This window comes from Lactuca virosa, chromosome 8 (genome assembly GCF_052849685.1).
Source record: "Lactuca virosa cultivar CGN04683 chromosome 8, Lactuca_virosa_CGN04683_v6, whole genome shotgun sequence".
In the NCBI taxonomy this organism is placed as follows: domain Eukaryota; kingdom Viridiplantae; phylum Streptophyta; class Magnoliopsida; order Asterales; family Asteraceae; genus Lactuca; species Lactuca virosa.
This window is the reverse complement of record NC_136433.1, coordinates 44402657-44423315: the sequence shown is the minus strand read 5'-3', so window position 1 is coordinate 44423315 and position 20659 is coordinate 44402657.

The window sequence follows — 20659 nt, the reverse complement described above, 5'->3', positions numbered from 1 at the left end:
CACTTATTAAGTCCTTAATTCCAAATCTGAAACTTTATTGTTCTAAAAATATGCTTGAGTTCATAAAAAAAATATAGACGAAAACCAAACCTGATTTAGAGTCTGATTTAGAGTATGTATGCAAAGGTTATCACTAAAACAAGTTTGACACTTTTGACCTCAATGCAGTGAACTAATCAACCGAGTAGAGCCAAGAAGGAATATCCACTCGACCGATTTGACATGCTTGATGCCTAAAAACATGTATTTTTGATATAGGCCAAGAAGGATTGTCCAAACTCATTCCAATCATTTCCAAAACTCTTCAAAAGGCCCTAGATTATTATACTAACATACTTCTAACATAATTTGGCAATGGATTAACATCAAATCTTACATCTAGAAAGAAGATCTAAATCATTTCATGAAGGTTTAGTATGCTTCAAAACTTCCAAAAACTCCGTGTATGAGCATTGTAAGAGGTATAATTTATCAAACTCACATTCAATGTTTATACAATGTCTTATGGTGATTTTAAGCATATTTAAACTTAAATAAACATTTAGACATGATTTATAATCAATGATTAAACATCAATTTAGGAAATCATGAACATATGAGCTTCATTACAACAATAACAACTCAAACAAAACTTGAACTTACAAATAGCAATGTAGCTCCAAAAGATTATTAGACTACTTTCTATTATCATCCAAATGATATAAACAAGTTCATGTATAGGATAATAAGTTATTATCAAGAGATTTTAGTGAATTTAATGTTCTTGATTGCACTCAAAACTCAATGGAATCTCATTAGAAGCTCCACAACGTCAACTAAACTCAATAAACTCAAATTGAAGCATGGTTTGAGACTTGAATTTGGATTAGAGATACAACATGATCTAAAGCTTGATCACAATGCAATTACTCATATCAATTCATAGAATTCGAAATTCAAGGATCTAAGTTCAAAATTTCCCCAAAAACTTAATCAAAATCCCAATTAAGCATATATAGGAAGAGTTACCGACGACGTAGTGAACTACAAGAAAATTAGCAACAAACACATGTATTTTTCCCTCCTCTTCTTCATCACCACCTAAGGTTGTTCCATCTTCTCCGCCTAAATCCAACCCAGAACAAATACCCTTCCTCATCCTAAGCAAACTCCGACTCTTGGTACAGACATGCCTCTACCCTCTTAGGATGCTGATTGCTGAAGTTGCTTCCCAACCAGTCACTCTAAACACCATTTTTGAAGCAATTTCTAGTCTATCCGGCAAGATGGATTCGTCAGTCACAACCCTCAACCTCAAGGTGGATCACCTTCAAACACACCCAGATGACATTAAGAAGTTACTTTCTCAGGCTCCTTATCCTATAACAGCTACAGTTATGCTAATAACTTCTCCAACCTTCACAGTTGCTGCTGCTGGAACGGGTACATCTGAAGTCTCCATGACTCCTCCTCAAATAAATTGCTACATTGGTCCTTGTCATTCATGATGATGTCAAAAAAAAAGAGAAGTCTACAGTTGAGGGGAACAACATATGAGAGAAAGCATGATCAAGATGAAGGGTCAGATGCAAAAGCTGATGAAGAATTTCTTGACCTGGATTTATCTTTTTTGCATAACCAACCACTTAATGTTATCCGTATGGATATGATTTATCATTGATCATGTAGCGAAGCATGTGACAACACGAAACTTTTTCCGTTTCCATTATGCAATTTTCGTTAATAAAATTTCAATTTTATTAATCTTCCGTCGAACCTTTGATTTAGAAAATCATCTGGTATTATATAATTAAACTTATATATGCAAGTCGGAACCAAAACCCCGCGAAACTCGAATTATCCTCGAAAAACATCATGTTCACGGCCTGACTGGAGTTCACGGCCGTAAACTCGTTTGCGGCCAGCGTCGGGTGGACCCCACCCACCGACCACAAAACCTCTATAAATATGAGACCCCCACCCTCATTTGAACACCTTTGACTGGAAACTCTCTCTTTCTCTCTCTAAAACTCGTAACCGTAAACACCTAGAAGGCCTTCAATCTTCGAGAAAACACCGAGAAACACCGTTTAGAGTTATTTCGAGGCATCTGGAACACATTTCTCTTCGAAATCAGCACCCTTGTTCTTGAGTTTACGGCCCATCTTCAAAGACCGTAAACCCAGTTCACGGCCGCAAACTCTTCCTAAGTGGTGAAAGCTCGTTTTCTCGATTCAAGTAGGTTCCAGTAACATTCCTTAACCGAAAGCAAGTGTTTCTCTAACACTTTATTTAACGAAATCGCTAATTTAGATATATTTATGTATTTAATTGTTATTAGGATTCCATTAAGTGCCACACTACAACTCGAGAGTCTTCATTTCAGTCCGTTAATTCGACGCTTGTGCACGACAAACGGTGAATTCATACCCCTACATTTTCCGTGTTTTTAATGTTTTCAGGGGGGAAATACAAGCCAAACTCAAAGTATTTTATTAATTTTTAAACTTATTAATACAGTCCAACGATTTCCACGTTTAATAACATACTCGAATATTTTATCCCTTTTTGTAATATGTTGAGCATAAGGGAAACTTTTATTTTGGCAATCTACTTCATGGTTTTCAGAAAGGTTTTTTACAAAACATTTTCCATATCAACTCTAATAAACTATAATGGGTATAGTTTGGGATAACCCTCTAGGCAGTTTCTACCAAATCAGATTTCATGGATGAATATATGTGAACTATGGCAGATTTAGTTTATGTTATATATTTTCTCAAGAGTATAAAGTACAATTATTCAAGGATATTTATTGTTTTATACTGTTTCTAGCTGATAAGCTAGATTATACATAATTGTGAGGCTCTACTTCGAAACTGTACCCTTAGGTGTACAGGGTTAAATCCTATCTTAGTATAACCAGAGTCTCCTGGAGGGAGAGCGTGAGATTTGTGAATAGATCTATTCGGGACTGACAATCCCACACCTGAACTGCTAGCTACAGTTAGGCGGGCACGTCTGGGGTGAACAAATGTCATTTAGCTTAACGCCTGAAGAACGTTATAAAGGTCTTTAGGTCATATCAAGTATGGTTATACGACCCGCAAATAAGTATAAACTAACTTTGGTTTACGGACTCTACTCTTCATTTGTTTTATTTTTAGTAATAAAACTACCTTCATATATACACTGATAGTAATAAGGGATTTCTAAACTTACATCTCTACCTCTAGGACGGATAACTTGTTTTTAGGGAAAATATGGGATTTTCCCAGGATAACACTGGCATTTCTAAAACTGATGATTTATCTTTTACTAATAGATACTCTTTCAACACTACTTTTCATAAGAAAATATGGGATTTTCTTGAGGAACACTTTTCAAAAGAATCAAAGAACCTCTTCCACCAAAACTAAATGCTTATGAACTCACCAGCTTTATGCTGATGTTCTTTTAAACTGTTTGTATTCTCAGGAAATCAGTAAACAGGTACTCCTTAGATTTAGAGAAGCCGGAGCAATAAGAGTCATGTTTTTATATTTTTACATACTTTTGATGTACCTAAAACAAGTTTTCAAACTGATGTAAACATTTTACTTATATATGTATCCACTGTATTGGTTGTGTTGCTATGTTTCCTATTATTCATTGGTTGTGATGCTAAACATGACGTCCTCCACCCCGGAACGATTCCGCCATTCTGGTTTCGGGGTGTGACAGATTGATATCAGAGCCCTTGTTTATAGCGAACTAAGTATACCGAACCTTACATGGTATACAACTATAAACACTAAGGGGCCTAAGTGCTCTAAACTAAAAGTATATTTTCGAAATATAAAGTATTTTGTAACAAGTATACTAGTATGCATACATAACAGAACCAGAGTCATAGATAGAACGAGACAAAAGTATTTGGATGTTGGGACACTGCGGTTAAACCTGGGCAGTTATGTAATCATGTTTAGGGTGAATATAGCCTGATCAACTATATTCAGTCAAGACATGACCAACATGTGCTTGGGAATGACGGTGATGTTACAGCAGGCCTAAAACTTACCAAGAACAAACACATCCAACATGAAATACTATAGGAGTATTTTAGCTAGAGCCAAATTCAGTATACAGATTCATTCCAAGTATTGATACCACTTTCTTATTAAGCGATAACTTACTTGCGTTAGTAACCTTTCTGTGCTTATCGCTCGGTAGTATACTTTTATTATCAGGATGAGATATATCTTGTTTCATATATCTCGATAACTTACCATCCTCTTCTTCCTGATTGTTTCTAGAACAAGACGCCTCCCCGACCAAGACCCATCAGAAGAAACGACGACACTCCACCACCACCACCACCCCCTCAGTTCGACCCCATCATGTTCCAGGCAGCAATTACTGCCGCTGTAACCGCAACAATGGCACAAGTGAACTCTGGTGGGGTTGGTGGTGGAACCGACCCCCAGTGGCAAGACGGAAGTCAGGGACATCAAAAGGAGTGTTCCTACAAGGACTTCATGACCGCAAAACCCAAGCCCTTCGACAGAAATGGAGGTGTTATTGCTCTAACTCGATGGTTCGAGGAGATCGAATCCATCTTCGAAATTTGCGCCTGTTCCGAAGCCAACAAGGTGAAGTTCACCGCCTGCACCTTCACCGACAGAGCCTTGACCTGGTGGAATGGCCAAGTCAAAACCCTAACCCTACCAGTGGCTAATGCCATGGGTTGGGAAAGACTGAAGAAACTCATGCTTGTGGAATACTGCCCGAGGGGCGAAGTGCAAAAGTTGGAGCACGAACTCTGGAACTTGAAGATGAAGGGTTCCGACATCACTGCCTACACCTCTAGATTCTGTGATCTGGCTCTCCTCTGTCCGGGAATGGTCACCCCGGAAAGCAAGAAAATCGAGAGGTACATCTGGGGACTGACACAACCAACCAAAGGAAATGTCTTGGCTGCTAGACCGGCCACGTTTGAGAGCGCCAAGGATCTGGCACAGACTCTGATTGATCATGGGATCGACCTGGATGAGGTATCAGCGGTCGCCGAGCCACAAAAGGAGAGTGGTGAGAAGAAGAAGAAATTTTGGAACAAACGCAAGGGCCAGTCTGTGACATCCCCATTTTCACGGCCAGAAAAGACCGATTTTGTTTATGCTTGTTTGAAAATCAGAGTAACATTTTAAATAAAAGTGTTGCGGAATTTGTCCCAAAACAAAATATGATAAAGATTTATCAAAAGCATTTCCAAGGAAATGTATTTCATTAAAAGACTCGGGATCTCATGTTCGATACAGATCAAAAGCATAAACAGTACAATATAAGCCTTACTACATTATTTCATATCTACAGGCCTATATCCGTAATCCCTCATCCAAAACATCACATCTATGCTCGAGCGCCACTACCTGTAATACATGAAACTGAGTGGGTCAGGCTTGGGAGCCTGGTGAGCACATAGGGTTTTCAACCCACAATAAATAAGTTTATTAATTTCATCGATCAACAATAACCCGATTACCCGTTCCCGTTATCCTCACTTTACGTCCCTAAACTCCTATCATAAGGGACCTAGCCTAAGGATCATCATCGGGATGGACACTACTGCTAAGGGGGTTCCTCAGCAATAAATGTCCTAAGGGCAACCATGAGGGGGGTGGAGTACACCGGTGAACACAGCGTTCACAAACACCTACAGGTTGCGAGCCTGCTAGCGTTCCACTAGACTGTCTAGAAGAGTCCGTGGTCGTCATCCATACTCCGCTAGATGACAGAATCAACAACAACAACATCGAGGCCTCTCATCATTTTATCACACATCGTCTTATTACATCTACCCATGTTTTACCCCAACATTTTTGTAGATATAAAATACATATACAGTTTAAATCATGAAAAACGTGTATAAATCATTCATCCAACATAGACAGCAAATATTCAGATAATTTGCACGCATAGCACGTAATTTATATAAAATACTTCATATCTATGTGTAAGATGAAAGTAACTATGAACTCACCTGATTAGGTGGTGACTCGGTACTTGAACAACACTTCGTTACCTCAAAACAATTTTTCCTTGACCAAAACCTAGTATCAATACCACTAGAGTTTAGTTTTAACGTTAACCGCGACTAATTAATAGTCTAGCTATTATTATTATTATATAAGCGTTAAATAACACTCAATATAACTCATAATAATAACACAAATAATTATTTTAAGGACCTAGTAACATTACTATAATTATTTAAAAGCTATATTAAAAATTGCGTAGGCGTAGCTCACTTACAGCGGGTTTTCTTAAAAACCGGGCTTTGTTCGGAGCAGCGTTTCCGAACCGAAAGACCCTTTTTCTCGGGACTCCGGGAGCCTCGGGGCTTCCTTCGGGTGCTAGGGGTTCACCTGGCTTAGGGGAGGGTTAAAACCCTTAGAGAGAGAAAGTATTTTAGAGAGAGAAGGAGAATGGTGTGAAAAATCCGGAAACCCTCGCCCCCCTTTTATAGCCTGCGAGGCCTCGGACTACGCTGGGCGTAATCCTTGGCTACGCAAGGCGTAGTCTTCGGATAAGGCCTCCAGCTGGCTTCACACGCGCCTACTCTCGGAAGTGGATAAGGCTGAGTACGCCGGGCGTACCCAGCTTCGGACGCGGGGCGTAGAGCGAGGCTTTGTACTCTACAACTGAGATTTGGCCACGTCACCACCTCCTTGCAGATTTCGCAATTTTCCTTCCCGACTTCTAAAAATCGTAACTTTCGTATACGAGCTCCGTTTTCGACGTTCTTTATATCCACGCATAGGCGGGAATGTACTCTACAACTTTCGTTTAGACTCTGTCGGCTAATTTTGACTTTATTTTAAAAGTTATATTTTTAATAGGCCGGGACAGGATTGGTCCGTTAAAAATTCATAACTTCTTCATCTGACGTCCGTTTTCGTCTGTCTTTTTATCGTTATGCTACTATTAACGAGATCTTCGATTCTCGTTTAGGTTGTGTCGGCTAAAAACCGCTCGATCTAATATTCGAACTTCGGGCTGTACACTGCTAAGCCGAAACTTAGAAAAATCATAACTTCCTCATACGAAGTCAGATTTGGGCATTCTTTTTATGGACGCTCTTGGTTTAACGTTTTCTACGACTTTCATTTAGATCGCTAAGGCTAAAACTCGCTCTATCGTAAATTCACTATTTACGCTTCCCGGTATCGTGCCGGTTTCATCACGAAACTTCGACGGGTCATAACTTCTTCATTATAACTCGGATTTCGGCGTTCTTTATATCTACGGAATCCTTGTTTCGACTACTACAACTTTATGTAAAGATATCGGGCTTATCTCGTACTTTAATTTTGACGCTTATTTTTATTCTTTATTAATTATACATTCATAATTAAATAATAAGCATATAAATTCACATAATTCACAAAATACTCAAATATCTCATCTTTATTACATCAAAAGAGTGTTACAATAGTTGACCTAGACTATTACATCGTCTAAAATGCTTAGCCCTGAAACCCGAGCGTTACACGGTCTCCTTAGGAGCCCTCCAAGAAGCAACAAACAGTGGCAGTCCACGCTGCTACTACTCATACTGCTGCTCCCACTGCTGTTCCAACCACCCAAGCTCCTACCGGTGGTTATTCAGGGAAACTACCTCTGTGCAATAAGTGTACCTTTCATCATCACATACCTTGCCGTGATTTGAATTGCAACAACTGTGGAAGGAAGGGACACGCGACCCGATACCGCAGAGCACCAGCCCAACCAACCAATCCGACTCCTGGAGCGGGTGCCAGCCAAGCCTGCTATGGATGTGGAGAAGTTGGGCATTTCAAAAGAAACTGCCCCAAAGTAACAACGGGCGGCAATACAGGAAGAGTGTTGGCGATGGGCCAGGAGGAAGCAGTCGCTGATCCTACCGTTGTTACGGGTACGTTCCTCCTTGACAACTCTTATGCATGCATTCTTTTCGATTCTAGTGCGGAAAGGAGTTTTGTTAGTCATGCATTCAAACATCTAATCAAATGTAAATCCCAACCTCTAACCGAAACATTTACCGTCGAGATGGCTAACGGAAAGAAGGAGATCACTAACGATATATTCATAGGCTGTACTGTTACCCTAGACGGTCATTCATTTCCCATCGAACTTATGCTTGTATCCATTAAGAGTTTCGATGTCATTATCGGCATAGATTGGTTAAGCCCCAATCGTGCTGATATCATTTGCTACGAAAAGGCTATCCATCTCAATCTTCCCTCTGGCGAAGCCCTCACTATTTTCGGTGATAAACTCAGTTCGAGCCTTCGTATCATTTCATGCATCAAGGCCCAGAAGTATCTGCGGAAGGAGTGTCATGCATTCCTAGCTCATGTTGTCGACGAGACGCAAAAAGTTAATGACCTCGAGAGCATCCCCGAAGTCTGCAACTTTCCTGATGTCTTCCCCGAAGATCTCCCAGGAATTCCTCCCGAGCGTCAAGTCGATTTTCGTATCGATTTAATCCCCGGAGCTACTCCCGTAGCTAAATCTCCTTATCGTTTAGCGCTAGCGGAAATGCAAGAATTATCCAGCCAACTCAATGAGCTGATCAGCAAAGGATTCATAAGACCGAGTTCCTCACCCTGGGGAGCTCCGATCTTATTCGTGAAAAAGAAAGACGGATCTTTCCGGATGTGCATCGACTACCGAGAGCTGAACAAGCTTACCATCAAGAACCGATATCCCCTACCCAGAATCGACAAACCTCTTCGATTAACTTCAGGGAGCCAGTTATTTCTCCAAGATAGACCTAAGATCAGGGTACCATCAGTTACGAGTTCATGAGAATGATGTTCCCAAGACAGCATTCCGAACTCGTTACGGACACTATGAGTTCGTAGTAATGCCCTTCGGTCTAACCAACGCACCGGCAGTATTCATGGACCTGGTGAATCGGGTGTGCCGCCCTTTTCTAGACAAGTTCGTGATCGTGGTTATTGACGACATACTTGTCTATTCACGGAGCGAGGATGATCATAGACAACACTTGAGACTAGTGCTAGAAACACTAAGGGTGGAGAAATTATATGCAAAATTCTCAAAGTGTGAGTTTTGGATCAGGAAGGTAATTTTCCTTGGGCATGTGGTTAGCAAGGAAGGCATACACGTGGACCCTTCCAAGATCAAAGCGATTGAGAATTGGTCAGCACCAAAAACACCCACAGAAATCCGCCAATTTTTGGGTCTCGCTGGCTATTATCGCAGATTTATCCAAAACTTCTCCAAAATCGATAAGCCCTTAACCACCCTAACACAAAAAGGTGTAACCTTTAGTTGGGGAGAAAAGCAAGACACTGCATTTCAAACATTGAAGCAGGCTCTATGCAGCGCACCTATCTTGTCCCTGCCCGAAGGAACGGAAGACTTCGTGGTCTACTGTGATGCATCCAATCAGGGCCTAGGCTGTGTGCTCATGCAGCGAGGAAAGGTTATCGCATATGCCTCGAGACAGTTGAAAACACACGAAGTTAATTACACAACTCACGATCTAGAGTTGGGAGCAGTGGTCTTCGCGTTAAAGATCTGGAGGCACTATCTCTACGGAACCAAGTGTACTATCTTCACCGACCATAAGAGCTTGCAGCATATCTTTGATCATAAGGAGTTAAACATGAGACAGTGGCGATGGGTAGAGCTACTCAGTGACTACGAGTGCAAAATTCGCTACCATCCCGGCAAGGCCAATGTGGTAGCGGATTCCCTCAGCCGAAAGGAGTATTCAGGGCGTAAGGTAAAGGCATTAACAATGACCATCCATTCCCATCTGTCAGCACAAATCAGAGAGGCTCAGCTGGAAGCCTTGAAACCAGAGAACTTGGCAGATGAAGCGATACGGGGAATGGACAAGAACTTAGAGGTCAAGGGAGACAGATCTTACTATTTCATGAACCGGATCTGGACCCCAAAGTATGGTGGTTACATGTAACGCCCCGTTCCTGGTACGCATTTTTAATTATTATTCTTCTTGTTTTAGAAGCTACTCAACGAATCTATAGCCCTAACTCGTCGAGTAGCAGCGAGTCTGCACGTGGATTGAGCGTGGCGACTCGGCGAGTCTGTTATTCCCGACTCGGCGAGTCCGCCAGTCTGGATGAAACCCTAATCCTAAGGGTTTGTACCCTATTTAAACGTCCTTATAGCCCCCAACCCAGCCCCCAACACCTCTAGAACGTTCCCCCTCGAAACCCTAACCCTCCATTGGTGATTTTGAGTGATTCCATCCTATTTTGAGTGATTTTTGTGCTTTCTTGAAGTGGTAGAGAAGAAGGAAGGAGACAAGGTTCAAAGGAGAAGAAGTAGATCCATAAGTTAGCCCTCTTTTGCTACACTTTCTGGTAATCAAGCTTAACACTTGACTTATAGTTCTATAGATCTCCTTTTTGTCACCTTTATGGAGTTTTGGGTCCAACAAGCTTAATCCTTAAGACCTGGTCGTCCCAAGTTGATTCACCTTCAGATCTAGATTCTGGAATCGAAAACATGGCATGAGAATGCAAGCTTTATGGCCATGATAGCCCATGCACCCCTTTAGACCTCATTTTTGGGTCCTTTAAGCATATACTTCCATGAATGCACGTAAAGTTCGTAACTTTGCGTGCTAGATCGATCTTAGAAGCCCAGATCTACCTTTTGGATAAGTGTTGTACGTCAGAAATCGAAATATAAGGCATGGATATTATCGACTCGGCGAGTCGTTCTTGGGACTCGGCGAGTCCAGGGTATTGAGTCCCCTTTCTGTTGTGGTTCAAAGGAACCCCAATTGAGTATTAGCAAGGTCGGACAGGTCCTGAGGAGTGCTTCGATGTATTAAGATATAGCCATAATCTAGGAATCATGGGACTCGACGAGTGCAAGAACACACTCGACGAGTCCAAGACAATCTCCTTACCCGCAAGAAAAAACTCGACGAGTTGTTCATACAACTCGGCGAGTCGTAGACTGGACGTGTTCATATGATGAAGGAGAACTCGACGAGTTGTTCATACAACTCGGCGAGTCAGATGAAGGATGACTCGATGTTATCATAGAAGGAGAACTAGTCGAGTTTTTGCTAAACTCGACGAGTAGAGTCAGGTTGAGAAATAGAAGAAAGGATAGGAACTCGGCGAGTCGGGTCAATTAGAAGCTGACTTTGACTAGGATGTTGACTTTGGCCAGGGGTAAAATAGTCACCTTACCCTAAGATTAGTAATCAGTGTTTGATTAAGTGTCTTTATGGAAATTGTAGCCGGAGAGTTACCGGAGCAGCAGCCAGACATTTCCCGCCCAGCACTCCAGCAGTCAGCTTTACGAGGTGAGTTTCCTTCCAGTAGGAACGGGTCTACGGCCACAATGTCGGCCCGTTTGGATGATAGTAGTTCCGGACTTCGGTCCGATGCCGGGCGGGGCCCGATGCAGTAGTACGTATGCTTGATGTCTTCGTGATTCATGCATGATTGTGATATGTGTTATATGATCTGGACATCGGTCTGATGCAGTATGTGATTATGCTATATTTCCTTGTTATGTTATGTTCAGCTTATTCCGGACTTCGGTCTGATGCCGGGTGGGGCCCGATGCAGTGGGCGGGGCCCAAGTTATTCCGGACTTCGGTCCGATGTCGGGCGGGGCCCAGATTATGCCGGACTTCGGTCCGATGCCGGGCGGGGCCCGATATAGTGGGCAAGGCCCAGTATTTGTTATATGTGTTATTGTATGGTATGTGGTAGTTTGGGGGAGCTCACTAAGCTTCGTGTTTACAGATTCAGTTCTGGTTTCAGGTACTTCAGCTAGCAAAGGGAAGGGCTCGGGTTGATTGCATGGCACACACTACAGTCACCGCCTGGGAGTTCACTCTGATGATTTGATTTTGATTTGAAACATATACTATGATGTTTTATGATACATGATTATGATTTTACTTACGATTTTGGATGGTGGATGGTTTTAATAATGTTTTAAAAACGAAATTTTTGGGTTGTATTTTTGGGAGGTTACAAGTTGGTATCAGAGCCTTGGTTTGATGGATTCGGGCACACTTTCGAGTGCGTCTGAACTCAAACTAAGGAGATTGTATAGAAAATTTTCAAAAAGAACATCATTTTTACAAAAAGGATTTTGAAAATAGAAAAGAGCTTTGAAACGAGAAAAGGGTGTGGTGCATGCAATCAGTCGAGATCAAGTAAGTACTCCCAAATTACCCATACAAGACTATGTTATGTTATGATTATGAGCTTTATTAGAACATCATGCTAGATTAGGACTAAGGATCTAGGAAGGATGCCTTATGTGCCTGTTATATGTGTTCAGCTGATGACGTAGAGTGGGTCGGTGATTACCCTAGGGCAAGGCTAGGATGAGAGTAGCAGAGATCAGTAGCAGTAGAGGGGACTTGGTGGAGTCAAGGCAGTTCTTGAGGAAAGTACGGATAGATGTGGAAGGTAGTATGGGCCCGTACTACTGAAAGCAGAGGATCCGTACTCGAATCAAGGAAGGCTGAGACAAGACCAGGAAACTTGTGGTAGAAGTGATCCATCTAGTTATGTCAGTATTTCTGATGATTATTGCTATGTGTTGCAGAATGGTGGTTTTACGCCCTAGACCAACAGTCGACAGTTCAGGTGCCAGAGAGAGATCAGGTTCAGGCTCGGAAGCCGAGCATTTGGATGAGTAGACCAGAGAGTTCATCTCTTCAGAGGTCACACGCAGCATACTAGACCAGACTCCTGTGATTTTTGGATCGGTCAAGGAGGGTATCCTAGAGCTTCTGGATGAGAAGTTGGGCACGTTCCGTACTGAGATAGCGGCTATGATGGGATCACACACATTTACGTTCAGGGAGTTCAGAGCTTGTGGAGCTCCCGACTACCATGGGGCTCGGGACCCCATTGCGAGTACCAGGTGGTTGGCAGATGTCACCAACGCGTTCCGCACCAGCCGGTGTCCCGAGGGGGACAAGGTCAGATTAGCATCCTGTCTTCTGAAGGACAGGGCACGAGATTGGTGGGAGGAGGTCAGGAGAGCTATTGGAGATGACATTATGTTGGATGCTATGACCTGGAGTGATTTCACAACTAGGTTCAGAGCCGAGTTCGCACCTGTTATTGAGGTGCAACAGCTTGCTAGGGAGTTTCAGGACCTCCAGCAGACGACAAAGACTGTGGTGGAGATTACCGCCAAGTTCAGGGAGAGGGCCCTCCTCGTTCCGCAGTATGTGGCGGACGAGGAGATGAAGAAGGCCCGATATCATGAGATGTTGTGGAGTGATATCCGCCAGTTTGTGAGCCGCTCCAACTGCAAGACGCTGGAGGACATGATTGCGAGGGCTCGTGAGAGGGAGATTGATATAGAGATGGAGAGGAAGAGGAAGCCAGAGGTGACGTCTGGCGTAGGAGGTTCGGGCAAAAAGCCCAAGGTGTCCGATCACAGGTCTAGGGGATAGCAGAGCCACGGTCGGTGTGGCAAGTGTGGCAGGTCGCACGATGGGGTGTGCAAGGCGGGGAGTACAACTACTACCACGAGATCAATCACGATGGGGATAGCAGAGGTGACGTCCGGCTGCTTCAAGTGCGGACGGACTGGGCATATGAGTAGGGATTGTACAACTACTACCACTACCACCACAACATCTGATCTGATTTTCTTCCATTGCAATCAGAGGGGACACAAGAAGTCCCAGTGTCCGAGTTTAGCACCCGCAGGACAGGTGGTGGTACCCGCTCCTACCACGCTGAGGATTACAGACGGCCAGCAGGGTCGTGTAGAGGTGCTAGTGGTGAAGAGTAGAGCTTTCCAGTTGACGGCAGAGGAGGCGCGAGCGACTCCTGATGTAGTTGCTGGTACGTATTTTTCTCCATTTTCTCTCTATTACTCTTGATTATTGCTCATGTTTATGTGTTGTTTATAGGTTCGTTCCTAGTGAACGACATTTCAGCCATGGTGTTGTTTGATTCAGGGGCTAGCTGATCGTTTGTGTCGCTTGCACTTAGCAAGCGATTTAGCAGAGCTCCGGGGGAGCTGGATTGTCCACTCGACGTTGAGATAGCAGATGATAGGACCGTCAGGGCCGCGAGAGTTCATAGAGGATGTACACTACAGTTATTTGATGAGCAGTTCTCAGTAGATTTGGTTCTTATTCCCCTGAGTGGGAATAAGGTTATAGTGGGTATGGATTGGCTGAGTTCCAATGGAGCAGTGATTGATTGTGAGCTACAGTTGGTGAGGGTTCGCACTCCTAGTGGGGGAGAGTTAGTGATTCAGGCCGAAGGGCCGCAGCGTGGACCGGTTGTTTGTTTGGCAGCGAGGGCGAGACGCTATTTTCAGCAAGGTTGTGTGGGATATGTTGCTTATGTCACGGACACCCGGGATCAGGGTAAGACGACAGTCGACGATGTGCCAGTAGTACGAGAGTACCCGGACGTATTCCCAGAGGATTTTCCTGGAATACCTCCGGAGAGACAGGTTGAGTTTCAGATTGATCTGGTTCTTGGTGCGGCTCCGATAGCCAAGGCACTGTATCGGTTGGCTCCTCCCGAGATGCAGGAGTTGTCTATGCAGCTGCAAGATCTGCTAGACAAGGGTTTTATCAGACCGATCAGTTCACCATGGGGAGCCCCGATCCTGTTTGTGAAGAAGAAGGATGGGTCGCACCGTATGTGCATTGATTATCGGGAGCTGAATAAGGTAACGGTAAAGAACCGTTACCCACTCCTGAGGATAGATGATTTGTTCGATCAGCTTCAGAGAGCGTCTTGGTTTTCCAAGATTGATCTACGGTCCGGGTATCACCAGATGCGGGTCAGAGAGGATGATGTGCAGAAGACCGCTTTTAGGACCCACTATGGTCATTATGAGTTCGTGGTGATGCCGTTTGGACTCACCAACGCTCCATCCGCGTTCATGGGCCTCATGAACCGTGTGTGCATGCCGATGTTGGATCGGTCTGTGATAGTGTTGATTGATGATATCTTGGTGTATTCTAAGACTCAGGAGCAGCATGAGGAGCACTTGAGGGAGGTGCTTGAGACCTTGAGGAGGGAGAGACTTTTCGCAAAGTTCTCCAAGTGCGAGTTCTGGTTGCGCGAGGTGCAGTTTCTGGGGCACCTTGTCAACCAGAAGGGTATACTAGTAGATCCGGCCAAGATTGAGGGCGTGATGCAGTGGGAGGTCCCGAGGTCTCCATCCGAGATTCGGAGCTTCCTGGGCCTGGCAGGGTACTACAGGAGATTCATCCAGTATTTCTCCAAGATAGCAGTACCATTGACCCGACTGACCAAGAAGTCGGTAGTGTTTCGCTGGGGACCTGAGCAGCAGGCAGCCTTTGAGACGCTCAGGCAGCGACTGTGCGAGGCGCCGATTCTTACCCTGCCAGAGGGAGTAGATGACTTTGTAGTCTACTGTGATGCTTCGATCACAGGTATAGGAGCAGTGCTGATGCAGCGTGGGCATGTGATAGCCTATGCCTCGAGACAGTTGAAGCCTCATGAGGCTAACTACCCGACGCATGATTTGGAGTTGGGGGTTGTAGTATTCGCCCTCAAGATTTGGCAGCATTACCTCTATGGGGTCCGGTGTACTAGTTACATGGACCATAAAAGTTTGAGGTACCTCATGGATCAGCCGAATCTGAACATGAGGCAGCGTCGGTGGTTAGACGTGGTAAAGGATTACGATTGTGAGATCCTCTACCACCCGGGCAAGGCCAACATAGTGACCGACGCCCTGAGCCGCAAGGCGGTAGCAGCTCTGATTCGAGATATCTGTTTGAGGATGACAGTAGTTAATCCACTGTTGGAGAAGATTAGGGAGGCAAAGGTTGAGGGACTGAAGGAGGAGCGCCAGAAGGCGAGAGGATAGTTGGCCGAGTGGCTTCATTTGATTATGACAGTCGGGGATTGTTGACCCTGCATGGGAGGGTCTGGGTACCGTACTGGGGAGGAGTACGGAAAGTGTTGATGGATGAGGCCCACAAGTATCGGTTCTCCATCCACCCAGGGGCGACGAAGATGTACAGGGATCTTCGCCCGGATTATTGGTGGCCCTGCATGAAGCGGGACGTCGCTTGGTACGTTGAGAGGTGCCTGACCTGCAGGAAGGTCAAGGCGGAACACCAGAGGCCGCACGGAAAGATGCAGTCGTTGGATATTCCTGTGTGGAAATGGGAGGATATCGCTATGGATTTTATTACAAAGCTTCCCACGACCACACGTGGAGCTGATTCGATATGGGTCATCGTGGATCGATTGACCAAGAGCGCTCACTTTATACCGATCCAGGAGAGTATCTCGACCGAGAAGTTGGCCGATATTTACGTGCGAGAGGTAGTGGCACGTCATGGAGTGCCTGTCTCGGTGGTGTCAGACCGAGATGTCCGGTTTACTTACAGATGGGTACTCGTCTCCATTTCAGCACCACTTTCCACCCTCAAACTGACGGGCAGAGCGAGAGGACGATTGAGACTCTCGAGGACATGCTTCGGGCATGTGTGCTAGATTTCGGTGGCAGTTGGGATACGTATCTTCCGTTAGCGGAGTTTTCATATAACAACAACTACCACTCCAGTATAGACCGACCTCCCTTCGAGATGCTCTATGGGAGGAAGTGTAGGACTCCAATCTGTTGGGGTGAGGTCGGTCAGCGAGTCATGGGGAGTACAGAGGTGGTACTCAAGACTACAGAGCGGATTCAGCAAGTCCGGAGCAGGCTCCAGACTGCTCAGAGTCGGCAGAAGAGTTACGCCGACAAGCGGCGTTCGGACTTGGAGTTTCAGGTGGGTGATATGGTCCTCCTGAAGGTGTCACCCTAGAAGGGTGTTATCAGATTTCGGAAGCGGGGCAAGATGGGCCCCATGTTTATTGGTTCGTTTAGGGTTTTGGCCCGGGTGGGTCGGGTTGCTTACCGACTAGATCTTCCAGCAGAGCTCAGCCAGATCCACAACACTTTCCATGTTTCTCAGTTGCGGAAGTGCTTGGCGGATGAGTCAGCAGTTGTACCAATGGAGGATATTCTGGTTGATGATAGCTTGAATTACATCGAGAGACCCATTGCGGTCTTGGATCGGAAGACGAAGACCTTGAGGAACAAGGTGGTCCAGCTAGTGAAGGTGCAGTGACAGCACCGGAAAGGTTCGGAGTGGACATGGGAGCCTGAGGAGGAGATGAGGGAGCACTATCCAGAGATGTTTACAGAGGCAGCAGACTTCGAGGACGAAGTCTAAGATAAGTGGGGGAGAATTGTAACGCCCCGTTCCTGGTACGCATTTTTAATTATTATTCTTCTTGTTTTAGAAGCTACTCGACGAGTTTGTAGCCCTAACTCGTCGAGTAGCAGCGGGTCTGCACGTGGATTGAGCGTAGCGACTCGGCGAGTCTGTTATTCCCGACTCGGCGAGTCCGCCAGTCTGGATAAAACCCTAATCCTAAGGGTTTGTACCCTATTTAAACGTCCTTATAGCCCCCAACCCAGCCCCCAGCACCTCTAGAACGTTCCCCCTCGAAACCCTAACCCTCAATTGGTGATTTTGAGTGATTCTATCCTATTTTGAGTGATTTTTGTGCTTTCTTGAAGTGGTAGAGAAGAAGGAAGGAGACAAGGTTCAAAGGAGAAGAAGTAGATCCATAAGCTAGCCCTCTTTTGCTATACTTTCTAGTAATCAAGCTTAACACTTGACTTATAGTTCTATAGATCTCCTTTTTGTCACCTTTATGGAGTTTTGGGTCCAAAAAGCTTAATCCTTAAGACCTGGGCGTCCCAAGTCGATTCACCTTCAGATCTAGGTTCTGGAATCGAGAACATGGCATGAGAATGCAAGCTTTATGGCCATGATAGCCCATGCACCCCTTTAGACCTCGTTTTTGGGTCCTTTAAGAATATACTTCCATGCATGCACGTAAAGTTCGTAACTTTGCATGCTAGATCGATCTTAGTGTTGAATCATGAAAGTGACCCTCTTGAACTTCAGCTACCGCAACAGCTACCGCATCCAAATCAGCTACCGCAACCAATCCAGCACCCGCAGTCATTTCTTCATCAGCAACCGCAATCAGAGCTTTTTGCTACCGCAGTCAATTTAGCTAGATTACTTTACTTGTCTTTATTGTAATACACTCTATGGACCAGTATGCCTTGCATGGCTACTCATAGAGATGTAATCTAGTGTTCTTCATGAGTCTCTATAAATAAGATCTCATTCTCTTGTATTCAAAACGGATAACTTACGATCTATTCTGAATACATTTCTCCAAAGTTATCTTCTCTATTTCTCTATCTTTCTACTCTTCACTTCTTACTCTCAATTGTTACTAGAACATAACTGATTATAACCTCTCTCCGGAGCAAGTCTTTGAGACTTAATCACTAAGTTTGATCTTCCTTATTAACTCGGTTTGAATGCATTCCGTGTTATGAATCAACTTATGTGTATACTTGATATAACAACTGTTGTCATTTCTATTTCTTTATATTTCCGCAACTAACTCTCTAACTAGTTAACTCTAACTTATTAATATTATTGTTGAGCTTTTAGATCCTTTGAGATTAATTATTCCGCAATCTACTTGTTCTAACGTTTTGTTCAAGTGTGTCTCTAAGTTTTTCTCTCAACAATTGGTATCAGAGCCATAGTGGTTGCTTTTTGAAAACGGAACTCTGATTTTTCAAAGGGCCTTCTATACCACTAAAGCTCATTTCTTCAAACAAAAAAAAACAATTTCAAATGACATAATCGTTATCTCTGAATGTTTCCAACAGTGTTGGTGGTTCTAACCGAGCCCCAATACTGGTAGCAAATGAATATCATCACTGGTCACAAAGAATGGAAAGATACTTGAGAAGACTTGGTAGAGATGTATGGCGATCCGTAGAAGAAGGACCACATGTTCCAGTCCTTACACCAGTCTAAACTGACGGTGCTACAACCAGGCTAGGAGGAGGTCAACCAGCCATGAACCGTCCCACCAAGGATGATCTCGATAAAATGGAAAATGATGTTGTTGCTTTCTATGAAATCTCCTGCGGAGTTGCTCCTGACAACTTTGATATTATCATAAATTGCAAATCAGCAAAAAAGATCTGGGATGTTCTCAAGAACCTGTACGAAGGCTCAGAACAAGCACAAGACAAGAAGCTTACCACCGCACTCAATGAGTTCAACAACTTCAAAGCTCATACTGGCGAAAGTTTGGAAGACTCCTTTAAACGGTTCAACCTGATAGTCACCAAGTTATCCAATGCGGACACCATCCGCAGTAACCATGAAACCAATCTTCAGTTTCTTAATGGTTTGGGAAGACATTGGACTACGGGTAAGATGATCGTCCAAGGCGATAGAAAGATTCACTCTTTGTCACTCTACAAGCTCTATGGAGAGCTGCAAGCACAAGAATCCACCGTACTCAAAAACTGTGCTGACTTCGGAGGACCACTTGCTCTCATAGCACAAGCTCCACCACAGTCACCTTACTCTTCCTCGTATGACACTTCACCGCAGTCATACGAAGCTGATTCAGAGTATGATGATGAAGAAGAATTTCAGAAGGCTATTGCTCTGGTTAGCCAACAGTTCAACCGTCTACCACCTCCTTCCTTCCACAAGAATCAACAGTTCAACAAACCTCCATTCAACCGTAACTTTGGTTCTCATAATAACCACTCTCGGTATCCTAAAAGTTCTCATCCACCACCGCAATCTCAAAATAATCAGCCAAAGGAGGTACCGCAGTCTCCTCAAACCACTGACTCCGGTACTCTTTCAGAAGACAAGACTGATGTTGTAATTTGTCACAAATGCAACAAAGAGAATCACTTTGCAAGAGATTGTAAGGCCAATGTGGTAAAAGACAGAGCATTCTACCTTAGAATGGCTCAAGAGTTGGAAGACAAGGAAAAGGCAAGGGCATACGTGGCCCATGTCAAAAGAGACCATCAAGTTTGGTCATCCGGAGATGAAGATGAGGCCATCAGCAGTGTCAAAGGAAAAGGGAAAATTTGCATGCTGGCCACTGCGGATGATGATGGGTCTACAATGTTGAACAAGAACTACTGCTACATGGCAAAGGATGGAACTCTAAGCATCGTCGAACAGGTAAAACTCATGATCCAAACTCTAAATTATAGCATGCATGACTGTCAGCCCTACATTGATAATCTTAATGACACTTTGTTGCCGTCCTTACAGACTATAATAAAGCCTTAGATGAGAAGAACATTGCGTCCCAAGAGATGTTCCACGTGAGAGGACGACTGGATAACAAAAGGCTTAAGATGGCTATGTTAGAGAAGGATCTAGAGTTAGAAAAAGATGCAAGAATGTTAAGTGAAACCCAATTAGAGATAGCTTTGAAACAGAGAGATTTAGTTCAGAGAGAAATTGTACGCTTAAATCTCTTAATTGAAAAATTGTTTAATGAAAGTGAAGCTATTGAAAATTTGGTAAACAATGGAACCGTGGACAATACATACAATTGGGGTTGTCGAATGGATATCCTACCGCAATGGATTCCTCACCCCGGTTCAACAAAGACAGACTGTATGTCCCTCCAGACCGAGAATTTCATATCCCAGTCAATGACAAGACCTTTCCCGAAGATATTAAAACTCACTTCGGTAGACTGCACAATCTAAGCAATAATTGTGTCATTGAGGAAATTGTGCCTGAGGT